This window comes from Mauremys mutica, chromosome 7 (assembly GCF_020497125.1).
Source record: "Mauremys mutica isolate MM-2020 ecotype Southern chromosome 7, ASM2049712v1, whole genome shotgun sequence".
Lineage (NCBI taxonomy): Eukaryota > Metazoa > Chordata > Testudines > Geoemydidae > Mauremys > Mauremys mutica.
Window position 1 is genome coordinate 11,315,745 of NC_059078.1, and position 20,616 is coordinate 11,336,360.

The 20,616-nt window shown below is 42.3% G+C and overlaps 1 protein-coding gene across 1 annotated transcript in view; it reads right to left on the reverse strand.

Annotated features, from left to right (window-relative positions):
- The window catches only part of PDZRN3 (PDZ domain containing ring finger 3), a 206,278-nt gene that overhangs the window by 134,959 nt on the left and 50,703 nt on the right, over positions 1-20,616 (reverse strand). The window lies entirely within an intron of this gene.

The following is a 20,616-nucleotide window of genomic DNA, read 5'->3' on the forward strand; positions in this document are numbered from 1 at the left end:
TCCTTTGGTGACATTTTAGTATGGAGGATGCAAAACTAGTTATACGGTTACATCATACTATATTGTACTCCTTTCATTTGTTTTTTGTTTCTTGTGGATAACAGCACCTGATTAGCATTTCCTTGAGTCCTCTTTAAAGCAGACACCAGTTTAGAAAGTCCCAGGGGTGTAAGATTTATCTGTATGCACCTATGAAACTGCAGCACTACATCAACTTTTTTTCTGCTATGAAATTTAGTAGCGTCTTGTTGAAATCCTTTTGATTTCTCAGATGACTTTAATTTGCCCCACGGAGATAGGTAAGATAAAATTCAAGAGCCTGATAAAGAACTGACAGGCCTGGCAATAACTGCAACATTTGATGATTACACAGATGTGAGAACTTTAAAAACATATTTTTTCCCTCTGACATGCTGTTAACCTCTTAAGAATTTCCTCTGTCTATGTCTTCTAAAAGACATTTATATGCTTAAAGTGATGGTTCCCATAGCAACAGTAATTTGACCCCTTAAATATATATATATAGTATTCCGCATGATTGTATACACATGATTCAATATATATATATACATACATAATGTGACTAAGTTATGGTTCCCGTAGGAAGCACAAATTTGAATTTCCTGAATTGTGCATTTCAGACTTCAATCAGAATGTTGCATTAATGTGCTGCAATACATTTTGCATTTAATTTCCTTTTTATCATAAACAGGCCAAAAAAAGTGTCAGTGTGTTAACTTCATCATGCAGACGTTAGGTCACATATTTTAATGCACATATTATATAGTCCCAGCTGGTGTAAATACATGTAATCACTGCAATCAGTGGTGCTATGCTGAAGAGCTGTAGACTTGTGTGCATGTGGACTCCTTTTAAGAAGGCAGCATGTCCCCCCAGGGTTGACAGATTTTCTGCAAAGTCGCAGGTGCTGCGAATTTTATATTCCATGAGCCAGATCCTTAGCTGGCATAAGCCAGCACAGTCCTATTGAAGTCAATGAAGCCGTGGCAAATGAGTGTGAGGATCTGGCCCTGTGTGCTCTGGCTTGGTCAGTGCATTCCCAGAACACATGCAATGTGAGGTGCGGCTGTTGTCCAGCTATACCGGAAGAAGAACAGGAGACACTTGATATGGTTTAATCAGCAACTTTATTATTAGATATCCGAGACTACCCATCAGATAAAGTGTACAGTGCAGGTAACTCCACGATCATTTCAGTAGCTACCCAGGGGCTTCTGCCAGCCCCTCCTTTCCCCACCCAGGTCCCTCAAGGGACCTCACCATCCCCTGCCCTCGAACAAGGGTTAAAGTGGGCTATAAGAAAGGAGGGGTGTCTCTCTACCGATCCAGTTATAGGAGCCCCGAACCCTCCCTCTGCCATTCTGTTCCTCTAACACACACTTCCCTTTAAAGTCCTTTACCAAGCTATTTATCTGGTCACTGTATCCCTTCCCTACAGAGTACCAGCACTGGACATCCCCCCCCGCACTTACATACTGAGGGCTGGTCTACACTACGGGGGGAAATCGAACTAAGATACGCAACTTCAGCTACATGAATAACGTAGCTGAAGTCTAAGTATCTTAGATCGAATTACCTACCGTCCTCATGGCGCGGGATCGATGTCCGCGGCTCCCCATGTCAACTCCGCTACCGCCGTTCAGGTTGGTGGAGTTCCGGAGTCAACAGGAGCTCATTCGGGGATCGATATATCGCGTCTAGATGAGACGCGATATATCGATCCCCGAGAAACCGATTGCTACCCGCCGATACGGCGAGTAGTGAAGACGTACCCTGAGTTGCAACATCATACCTAACTCCCTCCCCTACTTGCCATAACAAAGTCCTCCCTGAACCCACCATGGGGAAGGCAAACCCTGACCCCAACTCCACCTTGGCCAATCTGGTGGTGAAGGAAAAATTCCTTCCCAGCCCCGCTAGTAAGGAGCAGCTAGTGTGATGCCCATAGCAGGTCCTGACCAAACCTGGTATTTTGCCAGCTCCAAGAGGAGGGAGCATGGGTGCTGTTCTGCCTGGTCCAGGGAACAGGAGCTTAAGGGGTGGTGATCCAGCAAAATCTAGCAGTCATTCTGGCCTTCTCCCATGGGCTTCTGAAAGACCCTGCAGTGATCTGGAATGTGTGGGAGATGGGTGGCTTGTTAGGGCTTGGGGAAAACGGCATCTGGAGTCTTCAGGGGCTACCACTGATTTATGTGGATTTCCAGAGATATTTGAGCTTGCCATCTTTAGAATAGACATAGGGTAACATTTTCAAAAACACCTAAAGTGACTTAAGAGTCTGTCTTATTGAAAGCCAATGAAACTTTGGCTTCCAAGTGCCTAAGTCACTTTTGAAAATGGGACTTAAGTCCCTAAGCCACTTAGGTACTTAGAAAAAAATTACCTTTACTCAATAAGGATGATAATGTGTGGCATATTCTCTGTACAATCTATATGTTCATTTATAACTTCTTTATTTCTCCAAAGTTGGCAACGCGTGCCTTTCACACATCTATCAGGTTTGAATGTTCAAAAGCTGAACAGTGTTTGTTATCTGAGCTCTGAGTGCTAAAAAGTGTCTACAATTAGAATTTTAGTGGGTAGAAAACAACCGTGTTTGCAGAGCACAACGATGGAATGGACTTCCTTCGAACTTTCCAGAAATATTCACCCCACACAGAGAAACAAGCATGAAACATTTCACTTGCTTTGTGCTTACAACAATTTTCTGTCACCACATTTTCTTAGCATTTGATATTAGCATGAATTATGCAACCTCCATTTGCGTAACATTGTTTTAACTGATTCCCCAAAAACTGTTTTCAGCACATTCATAAGTAAACGGTGAATGAATCTTTCGCTGGAAATCAAACACAAAACCAGCATTTTCAAATCAACCTATTTTAAAATACTTCCGCACCTCTCCAATATCAACTGTATCTGGATATTTGTAAATGTCATTAAAATATGCACTAAGTGATCTACAGGGATTCATATGCTACCAAAAATGGAGTCTGCACCGTGGTTTTCTAATGTTAGAATTGCGAATGGTCTTTCCCCACTATGCTTAGCACAAACATTTGCCACTTTTGTACACTCAGAAGAGGCCTTCAGGATTCCTATTTCAATACTGGAAACGTATCTGAGAGATAATATCACCATTTTATTCATAAACTGTTTCGAGAAGGGGAAAGAGGGAGACAGGGCACAAAAATAAGCCAAAAGTGCTCAAACTTGCTTTCTGTGTTAAAGTGTCTCAGTCAGTGCTGTGCCAAGAAAAACAAAAGTCCAGAGCAGTGAGTGGTAGGGAGATCTTGTTACAGCCATCGAGTACGTCAAGAGACGTTGCTGCCTCCGGCAGGGGGAGGGGAAAAAGGGGGAGAGAGAGTGGGGCTAGAACAGTATGTTCTGTAGCACAGTTATATTTTTTTAATTCATTATGGACAAGGGCCGAGTTCTGCAGCCCTTACTCGTACATAGTCCCAATGAAGGCAACGGGGTTATTGACTTGAGTAAGGTAAGCAGAATGTGGCCCTAAGCGTTGAATAGCTTTTGCAAATGGGGGAAGTGGGAAGATCGTGAGATCTCTAAACTACCCTCATGAGCAAAGGTACATTCATAACTCAGGAAGGCTGAATCTTCTACTGAAACTAGTTACTTTTGCCAGGAATCAACACTTGGCCACTGTGTTTGGCACGGCCTTTTCAAAATCTTAAAAACAATATGCCTAAAATATATATGGGGGAGAGAGAGAGAAACATTAAAGTTTTTATATATTTACTTTTTTTCAATATTAGTCTTTTATGGAAAAAGCAGGTATCTACAGCCATATGGTATAGCTTTAGCAGCAGTTACTTAGTAATGGCAGCTTGAGACTTGTCCTACACAGCTGTGCAGGGAAATAAAGGAGGATCCGGCACAATTTTATGCTCCCGTGAGACCTTTGTATCACCAGTCTGTGCACAGGAAGGTATACAGGGCTATCCTCATGCAGGTGGTTTTAGCATTGGCCTCCTAAACCCAGGGTTGTGAGCTCAATCCTTGAGGGGGCCATTTAGGGAACTGGGGTAAAATCTGTCTGGGGATTGGTCCTGCTTTGAGCAGGGGGTTGGACTAGATGACCTCCTGAGGTCCCTTCAAACCCTGATATTCTATGATTCTAGGTGAGGGGAATGGGTGGAGAACAGCTGAGTAAGCAGGATGGGGGAAGCAATCTGTTACTGGTATGGGGCAGCAGTACGTTTCTTCCACCTTGGAGCCAGGGGGAAACCAGGAAAGGAATTCTGATGCCTTCCTTGGCCAGGGCTGCCCCAGGAAAGATGCAGTGATGTGCTGTCCCCTACCCAGGCTTCCAGGTAAAGTCCCAATGTAGCCTTAAGAGAAAAGATTCAACAGGTCCACAAGAAACTTAACAAAGCAAAACTCCTCATATTATTTATCCAAATCTACTCAGTTTTATGGACCTGATTTTGCCACCTACACTCGCTGAAATCAATGGGGAGCACTCCTGGGGAACAGGATACCTCCACAAAAGCATGAGTGGCCACACTGGACCTTACATGTTTATGAGTTCACAAAAAAGTGAGGGACAAAATCATTATCTTCAGCCATGGATGGATTGAGCAGGTGCTGTGACCCTCCACAGCTTTGCCAAAGACCTACAGCTACCCTCCTATTCCAGTCTTTGGCTTCCCCTAAGTGGGAACTGCCAGTCTCCTGATGACATCAAAACTGGAAAGGTTGTTAATACCTTAAGAGAGACAGATCACTTTCAGAAAGACTGCCACAGACTGGGGAGCACCAGAGAGACAGGCAGAACTACAGAAATACAGCTCTGCTGTGTCTTAGAAAGTGGGTAAATAAGAAAGCACGAGACCTTAAAGGTATAATGACTTCAATGAATTAACTCCAGATCTACACTGGTGTACCGCAGAGCAGACTGTGGCCCTGTGTGTTTATCCCAAAAGCCCAAAGAATCATGAGACATGACAAGGAGAAGAAAACAATTGGAGAGAGGTGGGTAGAAGGACAAGGGAGGACAAACTATGAATAGAGAACACATCACGTGAGTGATGTTTTGGAAAGTGTACTCCATGTAGCAATGGTGAAGTCATACTTACACACAAGCCCATGTTACTGCTGCATCACAAGAATTTTCCATTGTAATGGAGTGTTTTACTTTCCCATCAAAGTCATCTTTTTATTGCACTTGGTCAAGCATCACTTTCATTTCCTGATTGTATCTTTGTATGTTATGGCTCTGTGCCCATAAGTTAATTGTGTTCTAGTGGGCCTCTTCATTAGGGAGGAATAGCAACATGCATGGAACTTAAATGGGAAATCTTACATTCCAACTCATTGAAAGGGCTTACTTCTTGAACCTAATTCAGAGCTCTATACTTGTGTTAGCAGGAGAAATACACGAAGTCCTTCATGTCAGACTACATCCAATGGCCCTCATTCTTGGGTCTAACTAAGCTACCCCCAGGATTGGTCCTGGAGGGTGAGGGGGCAAGATGGCTTTATGCCACCTTTGATTCTTCTGATCCTGGCCCTGGCAGAACCTGGAGCAACGTCAGGTTTTCTCTCAATTCTGCACAGCTGCCTAAGGTCCCTAGGGGGCTATTCTTGCTACTAGGGGTTGCTGTAGAAGACTGTGTGATGATTTGGCTACAGTGCTTCCTTGGGGTTTCAATCCACCAACCGATGCAGAAATGAGCACGGAGCCATAACCTCATCCTGTCTCTTTGAAGCTGCTAGTACTAACATTGCCAGTTCTAGAGTTATCCAGCTTCTCTATTTGAGCAAGGGGAATGATTATGTGGCTCTTACCACTGACTTACACATGTAATCTTTGTGGACACTTGGATTATTGACAATATTGCCAAGCGCACTTACCTAACAGACCTTATTCTTTTGAAAGGACAAGAATCTTTATTGTGGTTTCTATGTGATTACATATTCCAAAACACAGCAGAAGTAGCCAGTGTAATTTGAATTAATTTTGTGAAATTTACAACATTAACTACTAATCCTTTTAAAACCACATGGAGGCAGTAAAATCTAGTGGTTTGAGCAAAGGAGCTGGGTTTTTGCTATCTTTCTTTGCAACTCACAATAGTCTCCCCCGCCTCAATTTCTTCATCTGTAAAAATAAGGATAATGGTACTCACTCATCTTTGTAAATGCCCTGAGATGCTCTGATTACCGGTGTCTTACATATGCAAAATATTTTTAAAATTATGCATAGAATATAAATAAAATCCTCTCAGCTGAATACAGACCCTAGTTTGATTCCCTCTGAAATACAATAAACTACAGTGGCTCGTGTGTACAATCCTTTTCACACAGTGCATTCCAAGGCCTCGTTATAGTCCTTAAAAAAAAAAAACCCAAAAAACAAAAGTTACTGAACTCCATCAAAGGAGTTATTGTCAATTATTTAGAATGAAATAACTTAATATGGCTAATGGTCAAGTGTGCAAAAGAATATTCGAACAGAAATGTGCAATCCAAAATGTAAGTTTTGTTTTTTAAAGAAGGTTTTCCTCAGTTTCAAACCACTGCGGACATTAGTCTGAGACAGGAAATGAATGTGAGAAAAGGTTTTTGTATTAATCTATATATAAGCAGGCCAGATTCTGCTCAGTTACATTGGTATAAATCCGGAGTAACTCCAATAATATTTACATAGGTCTCAATTAGAACAAAATATGACCTATTTTATCTTCGGTATACTTTCCACTGCTGTTTATTGAGCTATGGAAATTGAAGTTACATGAATTATGGTTTCTTTAACCAATAATAAAAGTGTAGAAGGGACACTATGCATTCTGCAACAAGGGTTTAAGTTGTAGCATCTACCAACATATAAGATATTTCTTATGAATACTCTTTGGATGTTTCTTAAATCTGGCACCATGAAAATACAGCTACAAACAAAAATGTGCCATGTTTCCATGGAGAATTATGGTTTTATTGCCAATGCTGACACCTCTAAAGCCTGATGTCCTCACCTCAAATGGAGGGCAAATGATTACACGAGTAAGCAAACTGTCTCTATTCACTATTATTCAATGTGGCTCCTAATCCAGTTGACCTCTCCATTGTTTATGTAGCTAACATTTTGCTCCTACATTACTGTGTGTTCCAAATAATGTGTAACAGTTGTACTATTTATTACATATGTAATATATATTTTTAACTGGAGGAAATCCCAACAAGATTTTAAAAAATCCTTTTGATGTTTTAACTGGACAAAAGTACCTGTCTGAACAACATCACCAATATTTTCAAAAATTCATACAGAACTGAGCTACACAACCACCATAAACAAACAGAAACTGTGTCATTCAGTCCCATGCAACTCTGTATAAATGTATATGCAGGTATCAGTGCTTGAAAAATACATACAGGTATTTGCACAGGCAGAAAAGGAGACTGAAAATCAGCTTTCTGTGTTACTGGCCTAAAAAAGTTTATCAGTATAAAAATAATAGTATTCATAGAATCATGGGCCTGGAAGGGACCTCGAGAGGTCATCTAATCCAGTCCCCTGCACTCATGGCAGGACAAGTATTATCTAGACCATTCCTGACAGGTCTTTGTCTAACCTGCTCTTAAAAATCTCCAACGATGGAGGTTCCACAACCTCCCTAGGCAATTTATTCCACTGCTTAACCACCCTGACAGTTAGGAAGTTTTTCCTAATGTCCAACCTTAACCTCCCTTGCTGCAATTTAAGCCCATTGCTTCTTGTCCTATCCGCAGAAGTTACGGAGAACAATTTTTCTCCCTCCTCCTTGTAACAACCTTTTATGTACTTGAAAACTGTTATGTCCCCTCACAGTTTTCTCTTTTCCAGACTAAACAACCCCAATTTTTTCAATCTTCCCTCATAGGTCATGTTTTCTAGACCTTTAATCATTTTTGTCGCTCTTCTCTGGACTTCTCCAATTTGGCCACATCTTTTCTGAAATGTGGCACCCAGAACTGGACACAGTACTCCAGTTGAGGCCCAATCAGCGCGGAGTAGAGCAGAAGAATTACTTCTCGTGTCTTGCTTACAAGGCTCCTGCTAATACATCCCAGAATGATGTTCACTTTTTTTGCAATAGTGTTACACTGTTGACTCATATTTAGTCCACTATAACCCCCAGATCCCTTTCCGCAGTACTCCTTCCTAGGCAGTCATTTCCCATTTTGTATGTGTGCAACTGATTGTTCCTTCCCAAGTGGAGTTCTTTGCATTTGTCTTCATTGAATTTCATCCTATTTACTTCAGACCATTTCTCCAGTTTGTCCAGATCATTTTGAATTTTAATCCTATCCTCCAAAGCACTTGCAATCCTTTCCAGCTTGGTATCATCTGCAAACTTTATGTGTTGTGACAGGGTCAGGCCAGATGGCTACAGGAGAGTGATAGAAGGCAGATATATTAGCCCCAGGTTAAGTAGATCCCCTTTCCCTGGGTATGGTAACAGGGGCAGTTCCAGAACAATCAGGAACTTTCTGGAAACAATTAAGGCAGACAGGCTGATTAGAACACCTGCAGCCAATCAAGAAGCTGCTAGAATCAATTAAGGCAGGCTAATCAGGGCACCTGGGTTTAAACAGGAGCTCACTTCAGTTTGTGGTATGTGTGTGAGGAGCTGAGAGCAAGAGGCGCAAGGACCTGAGAGGGTGTGCTGCTGGAGGACTGAGGAGTACAAGCATTATCAGACACCAGGAGGAAGGTCCTGTGGTGTGGATAAAGAAAGTGTTTGGAGGAGGCCATGGGGAAGTAGCCCAGGGAGTTGTAGCTGTCATGCAGCTGTTACAGGAGGCACTATAGACAGCTACAATCCACAGGGCCCTGGGCTGGAACCCAGAGTAGAGGGTGGGCCCGGGTTCCCCCCAAACCTCCCAACTTCTGATCAGACACAGAAGGAGTTGACCCGGATTGTGGGTTCCACCAGAGGGGAAGATCTCTGAGGCGAGCAAATCCGCCAATAAGCGCAGGACCCACCAAGGTATAGGAGGAACTTTGTCACAGTGTATTTTCTATGCCATTATCTAAATCACTGATGAAGATATTGAATAGAACCAGACCCAGAACTGATCTCTGCGGGACCTCACTCATTATGACCTTCCAGCATGAGTGTGAACCACTGATAACACTCTCTGGGAATGGTTTTCCAACCAGTTATGCACCCACCTTGTAGTAGCTCCATCTAGGTTGCATTTACCTAGTTTGTTTATGCCTCTACATCTACAGCCTTTCATTCAACAGTCCCCCAATGCATGTATAAAATTTACTACTCAATTGTATAGGTTAAATCACTTCTCTTCTGATGGTACTTTTCCCACCACTGAAAAACAGCATGCCTGGAAAAGCTACACACCACTACGTAACCAAGAATATTATATTCAACTGAAACACAGGGAGATACTGACAATGTTAGAAAACCAGGAAATGTGGTTTGGTTTTTACTCTTTTAATGTATACCAAACACACACACACACACCAGGGAAAGCAGCTTGTTTTCATGATGGAACATTGTATGCAAAATTCTAATCCAGGAGGTATTTTTACAGATCTACAAAATAGCGTCTTACAGCACAAACAATGACAGGCCTCTCAGTATACAAAGTCATCGGGCATCTTTTCTTTGCAGATTGCATTTGTTTACTATGGCTCAGGGCCAATATTGTAAATGAAGCTATAGTAAGTCATATTCATGCACTAGTGTTTCCTTCCCCACACCCCTCCTTAATTCTCTTGGGATAGTCCCCCCTCTCCAATATCATACAAGCCCTCCAAATCCCACACATTTTCTATCCGGTTTCTCTCTCTAGCTTACCCCCTCAGCAGAGCCTTTCTGGGTGGCCAACTCAGTCTGGAATTTAATATTCAGGGTCTAAGCAGCAGGAGGTCCTGAGGAACTTCATAAAAGAGTCTTTAATGTTTTCTCTTCATAGAAGGACGTTCTTTCTCATAAACAATTCATGCAAAAGCTCCTAGTGGTAAGAGTCAGGACAGCAATACAAGTTTGGGGGATTTCGTTTGCTACACCAAACTCCAAAAGTGCTCCTCATCATCCACTGACTCTTTTGTGTGGTGGCGTGGCAGGAAGAGGGTGTAGTGTGAAATCTGCCAATGGCGTGAGAAAGGAGCCGCATTTCAGCTGTAAAGTCCCCATGGTGATGTCAATTTCTCCTGCCCTTACAACCCTCTTAAAATTGTTGCATAACCCCAATAAAAAATCCCTCAGTTTTATTTGCTTGATGATTTCCAGGCCTGCACAACATGCGGCCCGGGGGCCACATGCGGCCCGCGTGGGCTCACTGTGCGGCCCGCAGGGGTGAGTAGGTGGGCTCACTGTGCAGTCCGTGGGGGGTGAGTAGGCAAGTGGCAGGTGAGGAAGGGGGGCTGAAGAGGAGGGTGGGCAGTGGCGGGGGGTGAGGAGGCAAGCCGGAGGGGTGGGGGGCTGAGGAGGTGAGCGAGGAGTCAGTGGCTGACCTGTTCTTCTGATCTGGTCTGGCTCCCATCCCCTCTCCCAGGGTTGCAGCTGTCTGGAGGTGCTGCCTTCCACACCTTCCTCAGTCACACCTCATTCATTCAGCAGGGCAACTGATTACAAAGTGGGGGGAAGATCTTATTCTACTTCTAGCAAAAAGACATTTTTCTTTTACCTTAATTTACTATCTCAGGGGCCCGTTCAATACTGCTGTTTCGGTGGGGCAGCACTGGGGAAGGAGGGTTTGTTTCCATGGGGTGGGTGGTGTGGGAGAGGGGGGCAGCGCGGGGCGGTGTTGTTTCGGGGGGCTTGGCAGCACTGGGGGGGTAGCAGTCAGTGGGGCCGGGGCGGGGGGCAGCCCTCAGCTGTTTTCTTTGGAGTAATATGGCCCTTGCCGCTTTACGAGTTGTGCAGGCCTGATTTATACTGTCTAGAAATCATTAATATGATGCAGATTCAATGAAAGTGCAAGTTCCTTAGTATCTTCAAACAATGACACTGTAACAAATTTACTCTGGACAAAAAAGCGTTTCCTTTTTAACTGACATCCTGCAAATTCAAGTTGGGATCTGAAAGCCAACATGGGTATTTTCTTGCTCACCAGTTCAAAATCAAAAACTGGATTCTGCACTTAGCCCTTGTCAATTCCCTTATGCTGTTGAGGATCTATGAGTTAGGAAACAATAGCGAAAGTTGAGGCCATGCAAAACTTTCCTTGTTTAGAGCTTTGTCATGATCACCAAACTTAGCCCAGTTATGAGTGAGTGTGGCCTAGTTTTAAGCAGACTTGGTCCACATTAAAACCATGTGGAATTGATCATTTCACATTCTTTTGACATAAACACTGGTGAAACTTGGATGGTTTCACTTCACATTATTTATTCAAACCTGAAGTGAAAGCTAGAAGATACAAATTTACCCACGACTTAAAACCAGTTCTTATGAGCCCTTTGCAAACCAAATCCATGACGTTTCATACTGACCTAGCAACCAGTTTGCCATAGCCCTGATATTTTCTGGGAAAGCACAAGATATGAGGAAAAACAGAGACAGAGGGAGAAACTGGTCTTATGCTTAATGCACTGGACAGGGACTCAGGGATCTGGGCTTACTGACTGACTTTTTCACAAACATGTTAATCTCTGTGCATCAGGTTCCTCATCTGCTAAAAAAAGTATAATAATACTCCTTTCCTCTCATTCTTTGCCTGTCTTGTCTATTTAGAATGTAAGTGCTATGCATTTGTACAATGCCTAGCACAAACAGGCCCCAACCTCGTTTGAGGACTCTGGGCACTACCAGAATGCAAGTGATCATAAGGATACTCGTGGTGCTAGTTCAGGGGAGGCTCCTCTCCTCTCCTCTCCAGTTTACTGCCTCAAATCCAACCCAAATCAGCAAGTGACCCAAAATTATTACCATCGTGGCTCTTGAACCTTTGTGACATGAACTGTGGGTTTCAATCAAGAACTGAGTTTCACATCACAAAAACACAGCACCACAACTGGCACTGCGTTGACTGGCTCAGCAAAGAGGCTAAATATTGACTGGATAATCGAGACTGAAATCCTCTCTTACCCATCGGGACGAGGAGGTGGGCGCTACAGAATAGGACTTAAGGACACAGAGCAGTGCCACTGCCAATTCTGTGGCTAGTTAGGGGACATTACTCCCTAGGGTTGTCAAACTGATACCTGAATCAAGTGCAGTAAATTCACATGAAAAATCCTGAAAGAGGAGGAAAAACAGCAGTAGTGAATTCCACACAAAGAAGTGACATTTTTACGACTTGCTCATTCTGTGCACTAGAAATCATAAGAGGACATTGACGAAGCATGCCAGTTAATGTTTAATGACTGGGGCCTTTCTCAGCTTTGTCCATTATGTTCTAGGTAATGAGAGTAGGCTGACTGAGATGTTGAAGTAGTGCTGGCTTTTGTTAGAGCATGCATGAATACAAATGTAATATTTAGTAACGGCACACAGCACTATTTAATGGAGCTTTTAAAATGTCATTTCAAAAGATTGTAATTTAAGGCTTTAGCCCCAATGAATTTTTAAAATAACGTAAGTTCACTACAGATAAATGACAGCTTTTCAAAAATAACAACTCAGACAGTTATTATTCACCATGTTAAGCTTTCTGTCCCATTTCTGAAGGCAAACAGTATGTTGTTTTTAAGAAAAGCAGCTGGTTTGAGTTGATGAAATTTGCATTATCTTTTCTTGGAACCTGATCATCAGCCTTAGATTGTGAAATCTGGAAAAATTTCACTGAATATTTCTCATCTGATTTCCGTCAGCATGTGGTCATAATTTACCCTGGATTCCCATTAGCAGAAGTAAATACTGAAAGCAGGACTTTGTGACAAACTTCAAGGTATGGTGGCAGTGTTGTTGTACCCATGTCAGTCCCAGGATATTATAAAGACAAGGTGGGTGAGATAATATCTTTTACTGGACCAAATTCTCTTGTTGAGACAGCTTTTGAGCTACACAGAGCAGTTTTTAGGACTTGGTCCAATAAAATATATTACCTCACCTATCTTGTCTCACTAAACTTCAAGGTCTGACTGTCAAACCCTAGATGTGATAGAAATGTTCAAATAACATAAAATGTCTTTGAACATTGTCACTTATGAAAGACATTTAGTCATAACCCTACAATGGTATAAAGGGATTATATAATATAAAACTTATGTTTGGGAAAGTTTTCAAATACATTTTACTTAAAATTTTGATTCATCTGTGTTTTGCTCAACAGATTTTCCCCTACCCTTTTCCTAATATTAAAAAGGTATCAAAGTTATTTCAATATTGATTTTTAAGGGCTTTCTTCCTAATAATTTCTCCTTTCCAATTTAGGAATTCCTGCTTCAAAGTCATAACACAAAACGTTCATCTTCTGTCCACTCTCCCATTGATGTATTTTACCTATTAGAAGTATCAATCATTACTAATGAAAATACATTATGATATCATCAACACCATGTTATGGGTCAGATCCTCACCTGGTGTAAATTGAGCAGTAAATTGACTGCTCCACTGAAGTCAATGGAGTTATGTCGAATTACGCCAGATGAGAATCTAGGGGGAGTAGCAGCTGGGTTCTGAGAAGAATATTCAACAATTGTGGCAGGAATTCAGATAATTGTTAACAAAGTAAAACAGTATTTTGTTCAAACCTTCTCTCTTCCTAATCTGTCAAAGGGCAAATAAATTCTTAACAAATAAAATGTACAAAACCCAGGAGATTGCTCTTTTAAGGCTGAAAAAGCACATCTAGATAACATTCCTGTGCCAGAATATGTATGGTTTAGTGGTATGAGCAAGGGTTGTAGTATAAGAAAGGAACGGAGTTCTCTTCCTAACTTGTCTGTAACCTTAGGCAAGTCAGAGAGCAAACAACTCAGCACAACTGACAGGAACTCACAAAATGTTTTGGTGTCACTGAACCTACATTGTCACCAAATAAAATGTTTTGGTTACAAATTGTACCCAGCTTTACTTTTGAATGCATGAGGGGGGGAAACATAGGGTCACTGAACCTCAAAACATTTACCGGGGGACACTGTAGATGCAGAACTGAAGGTCTGCGTCCTGCACAAGTTACCGCTCTGTGTACACATCTGGCATGTAAGTCAATGTCAAAATCCACAGTAACTTCACTGGGGCCCCGTTTAATAAACTCACCAGGACTACTCACATGCTTAATGTTAGGCAGGGGTATAAGTGTGTGGACTACCAAGTGTCAATGAAAAACTTCAGTGCTGCCAAGAGCATTTACTGAGAATATCATGTTCACTAAAGTACTGATCTTATAAGTGAGACCTACTCTATCTATTCTGCAAACCTCAGTTTTAAAAGTCATTGTTCTGTTATAAATATATATAACGGAAGAGCCAGACCACTGCTCCCAAGATTGTTCTCTGTTGGCACAAGTCACTAACTGAGCACTAATAAAAAGCATCTAAGCATGGTTGGGTTTGTTTGTTTTAAATGCTCAAAGTTGCAGGAGAGCTGTTTAACCAAATATTGTTCTTGTTATTCTAAGATGCTCCAATAATACCAGAAAACTTCATAGCTAGGCTTTGGGATGCTATTTCTGCTGACGTAGGGAGAGCCCTTGACCCCACACCTTGCCATGAATTAACAATTGAGAGGAAATTCAATCAGTGGAGTTACCTAGGCCCAGATTTTTAAAGATATTTAGGCACTGCGGCCCTCAGTGTCAGAAAGCCAACTGATTTAGGAGCCCAAATGTCATTTTGCAAAAGGGATGCAGGCATTTAGCAATGTAAATTCCATGGAAGGTTGATGGGATTTAAAAATCTGGGCCCTAGCTCCCAAGCAGGTTTTCCACATGAAGGGAGCCCATAAAACACATTTGCCCATAAAGCGCACACTCTTTAGATCAGGGGTCAGCAACCTTTCAGAAGCGACGGGTTTCAGAGAGGTAGCCGTGTTAGTCTGTATCAGCAAAAAGAACAGGAGTACTTGTGGCACTTTAGAGACTAACACATTTATTTTGGCATAAGCTTTCATGGGCTAAAATCCACTTCATCAGATGCATGCAGTGAAAAATACAGGAAGACACACACACACACACACACACAGAGAGAACATGAAAAAATGGGTGTTGCCATACCAACTATAATGAGACTAATCAATTAAGGTGGGCTATTGTCAGCAGGAGAAAAAAAACTTTTGTAGTGATAATCAGGATGGCCCATTTCCAACAGCTGACAAGAAGGTATGAGTAGTAGTAGGGGGAAAAATTAGCATGGGGAAATAATTTTACTTTGTGTAATGACCCACCCACTCCCAGTCTTTATTTAAGCCTAATTTAATGGTGTCCAGTTTGCAAATTAATTCCAGTTCTGCATTTTCTCGTTGGAGTCTGTTTTTCAAGTTTTTTTGCTGGAGTATTGCGACTTTTAGGTCTGCAATTGAGTGACCAGGGAGGCTGAAGTGTTCTCTGACTGGTTTTTGAATGTTATAATTCTTGATGTCTTTTGCGTAGAGACTGTCCGGTTTGGCTAATGTACATGGCAGAGGGGCATTGCTAGCACATGATGGCATATATCACATTGGTAGACATGCAGGTGGCTGATGATGTGGCTGATGTGATTAGGTCCTATGATGGTGTCCCTTGAATAGATACGTGGACAGAGTTGGCAACGGGCTTTGTTGCCAAGGATAGGTTTTTTGGTTAGTGTTTTTGTTGTGTGGTGTGTGGTTGCTGTGAGTATTTGCTTCAGGTTGGGACCGGTGGCTGGGACCTGGGGCCGGCAGCGGGCTGACTGGGGCCGGTGGATGGAATCCTGGGTGGCAGGGAGCTGGTGGTAGGACCCCAAGCCGGCAGCAGAGCCCCTGGGAACAGTGTCTGGGACCCGAGGCTGGCAGCAGGCTGAGTGGGGCTGGCATACGGGACCCAGGGTGGCAGGGGGCTGGCGTCCAGGACCTCAGGATGGCAGCAGAGCCCCTGGGACCAGTGGCCGGGACCCGGGCAATTTGAGCACCACTCAGAATCATCTTGCATGTCACAGGTTGCTGACCTCTGCTTTAGATAATTCTCATAGTTGCATCTTGTGAGAGAGGCGAGTCAATACTTCAAAATCAGTGACGGATACACAGGGCCAGTGCAACCTATTAGGCGACCTAGGCTGTCTTGTTGTGTAGATAAGCCACAGAGGAACCTTCTAAGAATGCAGATGCAAGAACTGGAACCATGCAATGAAACAAAATAAAGGGTCTTGTTATGAAAGCTGTTAGATACAAATGACATAGCACATACTTATGACATACTTGTCACCATGCTGCTGTTAGTGGTGCTTGTTAGAAAAAAGAAAGGCAAAAAATTACCTGTCTGTTTGAGAAAAAAATATGTTTTTTGTTCTTATGTACAGAAACATGGAGTATTGCTGTTTGAGTGTTTAGTCAGTTGCTTTTTCCCTAATGAAAGTACTAGATATAAAATATAGTGTAAGGGAGTCAGTAAAAGGTAAGATTCAAATACAACTCTCATTGCACACAGCTGGATTTCTACTCCTCGGAATGTGATTTATGCTTTGCATAGCTAAATACCATATTATTATATGCAGTTCATATACCTGTGTATAAATAACTATTACAACAATTAACAGTTCCTTTTGCTAAGAAGGCAGTTGATATTAGATACAGGCATAGTGATCGAGAGTCCAATCCAGGAGTGCTGGAACAATTTGTATAGTGGGGGTACCGAGAGCCATTGAACCAAACTGTAAACTCTGTAAATGAGGGAAACCACTTCAAACCAGGGGGTGCGGCTGCACCCCTAGTTCTGGCACCTATTATCTAAACCAATTTTCACTTAAGACAATCATAGTCCTCCATTTACTTTAATGGCAGTTGAATATGGCCCATAATCTTTTATTTCTTGAAACATCTACAGACAAATGGAACTCTCCTACAGCAACTAATTCTCTTCAGTATTTCAGCACAGTTGGATTACAACTTCAGTGCTCTTAGCCCTGGAGACCCTGATGTCTCCACAACAAACTTGTGTGCAGTAAGATGCCAGAAAAGGAAAGACTTCTCTCAGAAATGTGATGAGAGATTTTTTCTTCTCAACTATCCTAAGGGTAAGATGTTTTGAGTTTGCAGTTCTATGTGTCTATGTTTGTGCAAACACTAAATCATAAAATCATTGTTCTGACAAAATATGTGCAGCACATACATTCATGTACTGTATTTAGTGGTAAATAGCAGGCTCACCTGGGGACTGTGAAGCAAGTATTTGGATCAGAAATTCCAGAGCTTTGACAGGAACCATTATAATCTATAATTACACAGAGCCCAAACTGCCTAACATCGCGTCATTCTGCGAGGCAGAGCATGGGGCATAAACTTTGAAATGTTTATCACTGTATATGTGATATTTCCATGGAGTACTCTTTGTACAACAGTTCTTTTCATGAGATATGCATGCCTGTCTCTAACTGGTCGTTAGTAAACAGTGAAAAACCAAATGGTTTTGCATTCAAGAATGTAAATTAGCTTCATTCAAGGCTTGTTAGTGACACAGGGTCTGGGAAATGTTGGCACATACCTATCTATATTAATTTTGTTTGCTGACATGTTCTTTTCTTCATTGCATTAATGATTCAGTGTTTGTTTCCAGTTTTTTGACACTAATGCGAATGATCATAATTTATCGTATGTAACTTTATTAACAGGAAATTCCTTGGGTTTTTTTTTTACAAGGGCAACTACCATGCATATGTTGTATCTCCCCAAAATACTTACTAATTATTTTTAGATCTTGCCTTGCAAACAAAGTCTTAGTTATAAAAATTGACAAATTTTTTTTTTTATCGTCATGGTCTTAGGTACTAAAGCATGACCTCAACCCAGGAATTTCATCACACTTGGTTATGTTGTACTACCAATTCCTAATCAGAATTTTCTATTAAAATCAGTGGGAGTTCAGCTTAAATATCAGGTACACAATATGGGATATTGTTATTTAATGATCAGCGCCATGAGTTTAGTTTTACCTGGTCACCTTCTTTGCTTGTTGCCTGGACTAAGATGCAGGCATATGGATCAAATTCTGCTCTCAGATACAATGGTCTATTTTCTAAGTAACTGCACTGAAGTCAAGTTACTTTGGATATCAAGTGTGGCTAAGAGCAGTATGTTGTTCATGCTCTTTAGATGCATTTGTAATACTGAACCACTTCTTCATATCTCCAGTAAAAGGTACTTAAAAACTTTGAAGCTAGCCAAGCCCACTTAGCTACCGATAGAAGTTCCATGCACGGAGCAGCTGCAGGATTGGGACCCAAGTGTGTCATACATGTAACATTCATAAGAGAATAAAATATAAAGGTTACTATCAAACGTATTCCTCTCATTGCAAAAATTGTTTTGTTGCAATAGTAAGTACAGCAGTGACAAATCAGAGAAACTGCTATACAGTACTTAAATAACTATAGTTTAAATGTATTGTTTTTTGCTTCAATAATACATGAGATGTTAATAGGTGCAAAATGTAATTATAACATACTGCCAATGTTTTGTGTCATTAACAAAAGAAGTCATGGCACTATCCTAGCACATGGTGTTATTTGCCCACTATAATCCGCTACAGTCAACAAATGGATAAACAGAGTCTTTCGAGATCTGGGGGCTGAACCTCTGCTAGTGTAACTGTCATAGTTCCATTACACCAGTTGATCTGCAAGTATGAGAGGATTGATTTATTTTCCAGTTTAAGGTAATTGTAGTAAATACTAAATACTACTATTCATATATTTCACTACTTAAATTTTCAGAAAGCCTTTGACAAGGTCCCTCACCAAAGGCTCTTATGCAAAGTAAGCTGTCACGGGTTAAGAGGGAAGGTGCTCTCATGAATTGTAACTGGTTAAAAGATAGGAAACAACGCGTAGGTATAAATGGTCAGTTTTCAGAATGGAGAGAGGTAAATAGTGGTGTCTCCCAGGGGTCTGTTCTGGAACCAATTCTATTCAACATATTCAGAAATGATCTGGAATAAATAATAAATAACCTTCCACGAACACTTTCCTTTAGACCATTAGAGAGGAGAACTTTTTTATTAGCAGAGGGCGAAGGTCCACGCTTTACAACATCCCATGTTAACCTATTTAGGAAATAACACTCACTTCAACTTCAGATAAAACCACCATTTGCATTCCTTCATTTTGGAAATAACATGGTGCCTCACAAAAGCCCCCCCGGTTGAGAGCAGTAGGGAAATGAAAAACAATGATGCTATATAAAAGAGATGCGAAATTACTGACATTCTGGTGAGTACTGAAGGAAAATGCAGGCAGAACTAAGCTGTGGCTGGTGTTAACATTATAAGGGATGTTACAATAAAGTAAGTATGGGGTGTGTGCTCTGGGAGCGAGTTTGGGTGCGGGAGGGGGCTTAGGGCTAGGGTAGGGGGTCGGGGTATAGGAGGGGGTTCAGGGCACGGGCTCTGGGAGGGAGTTTCAGTGTGGGAGGGAGATCAGGGCTGGGGCAGAGGGCTGGGGTGCAGGAGGGGGTTCAGGGTACGGGCTCCGGCCAAGCGGTGTTTAGCTCAGGAGGCTCCCGGAGCAGCTGGCATGTCCAGCTCCTAGGCTCTGGGGCAGCCAGGCAGTTCTCCGCACTGCCCCTGCCTGCAGGTACCGCCCCCACAGCTTCCACTGACCATGGTTCCCAGCCAATGGGAGCTGCGGAGTCAGCACTTGGGGCTTGGGCAGTGTGCAGAGACCCCCTGGCCACCCCGGCACCTAGGAGCCAGAGGAACATGCCAGGAACATGTCGCTTCCAGGAGCCACGGCAGGTAGGGAGCCTGCTGCACTGCCGACCGGACTTTTAGTGGCCTGTTTAAATCTGTGGATTGGTTTCAGGAGCCACCGGGAGATCGATTCTGATTCCGGGAGACTCCTGGCCAATCTGGGAGGGTTGGCACCCCTATTTATTCATGATGGGGGAGATTTTCAAAGACACGGCTGGGAGCTGGGCACCCTGACTGACTGATCTGCAATGGGAGTGGGACACCTAATAGCCCTTTTATATCTAAATTTAATTCCGTTGGCAAAACTTTGCTTCAGGCACCCAAATCTGGCTGCGTGTTCCTGCCAGAAAAGATTTGCTTACCTTGTTCTGTGTACATTAGGTACGTGTCACATTACAGAGGGAGCTCTTAAAAAGTTCCATCGGTTGGAAAGAATCTACTGGCTCCAGAGACTAGGGCGACCAGATAGCAAGTGTGAAAAATTGGGACGGGGGAGGGGGTAATAGGCGCCTATATAAGAAAAAGCCCCGAATATCAGGACTGTCCCTATAAAATCGGGACATCTGGTCACCCTACCAGAGACAAACCCTCTCTTTAAAGGAGGATATTCCCTCAGTACCAACAGAATCTTTCAAATTGGACATACTTTCTATGGGGACCCACCGTGTTTTTAAAAATCTTCTCTTACTTGCAGTTTACAGTAATATCCACTGGAAGCCTGAAATTGAAATCTGGTTCTCCTTCAGCAAGCATGCACATTTGTTATTAATTTAGGGGTTCTCATGAACTTTGAAACATTTGCTAAAGACATACAGAACTATATGG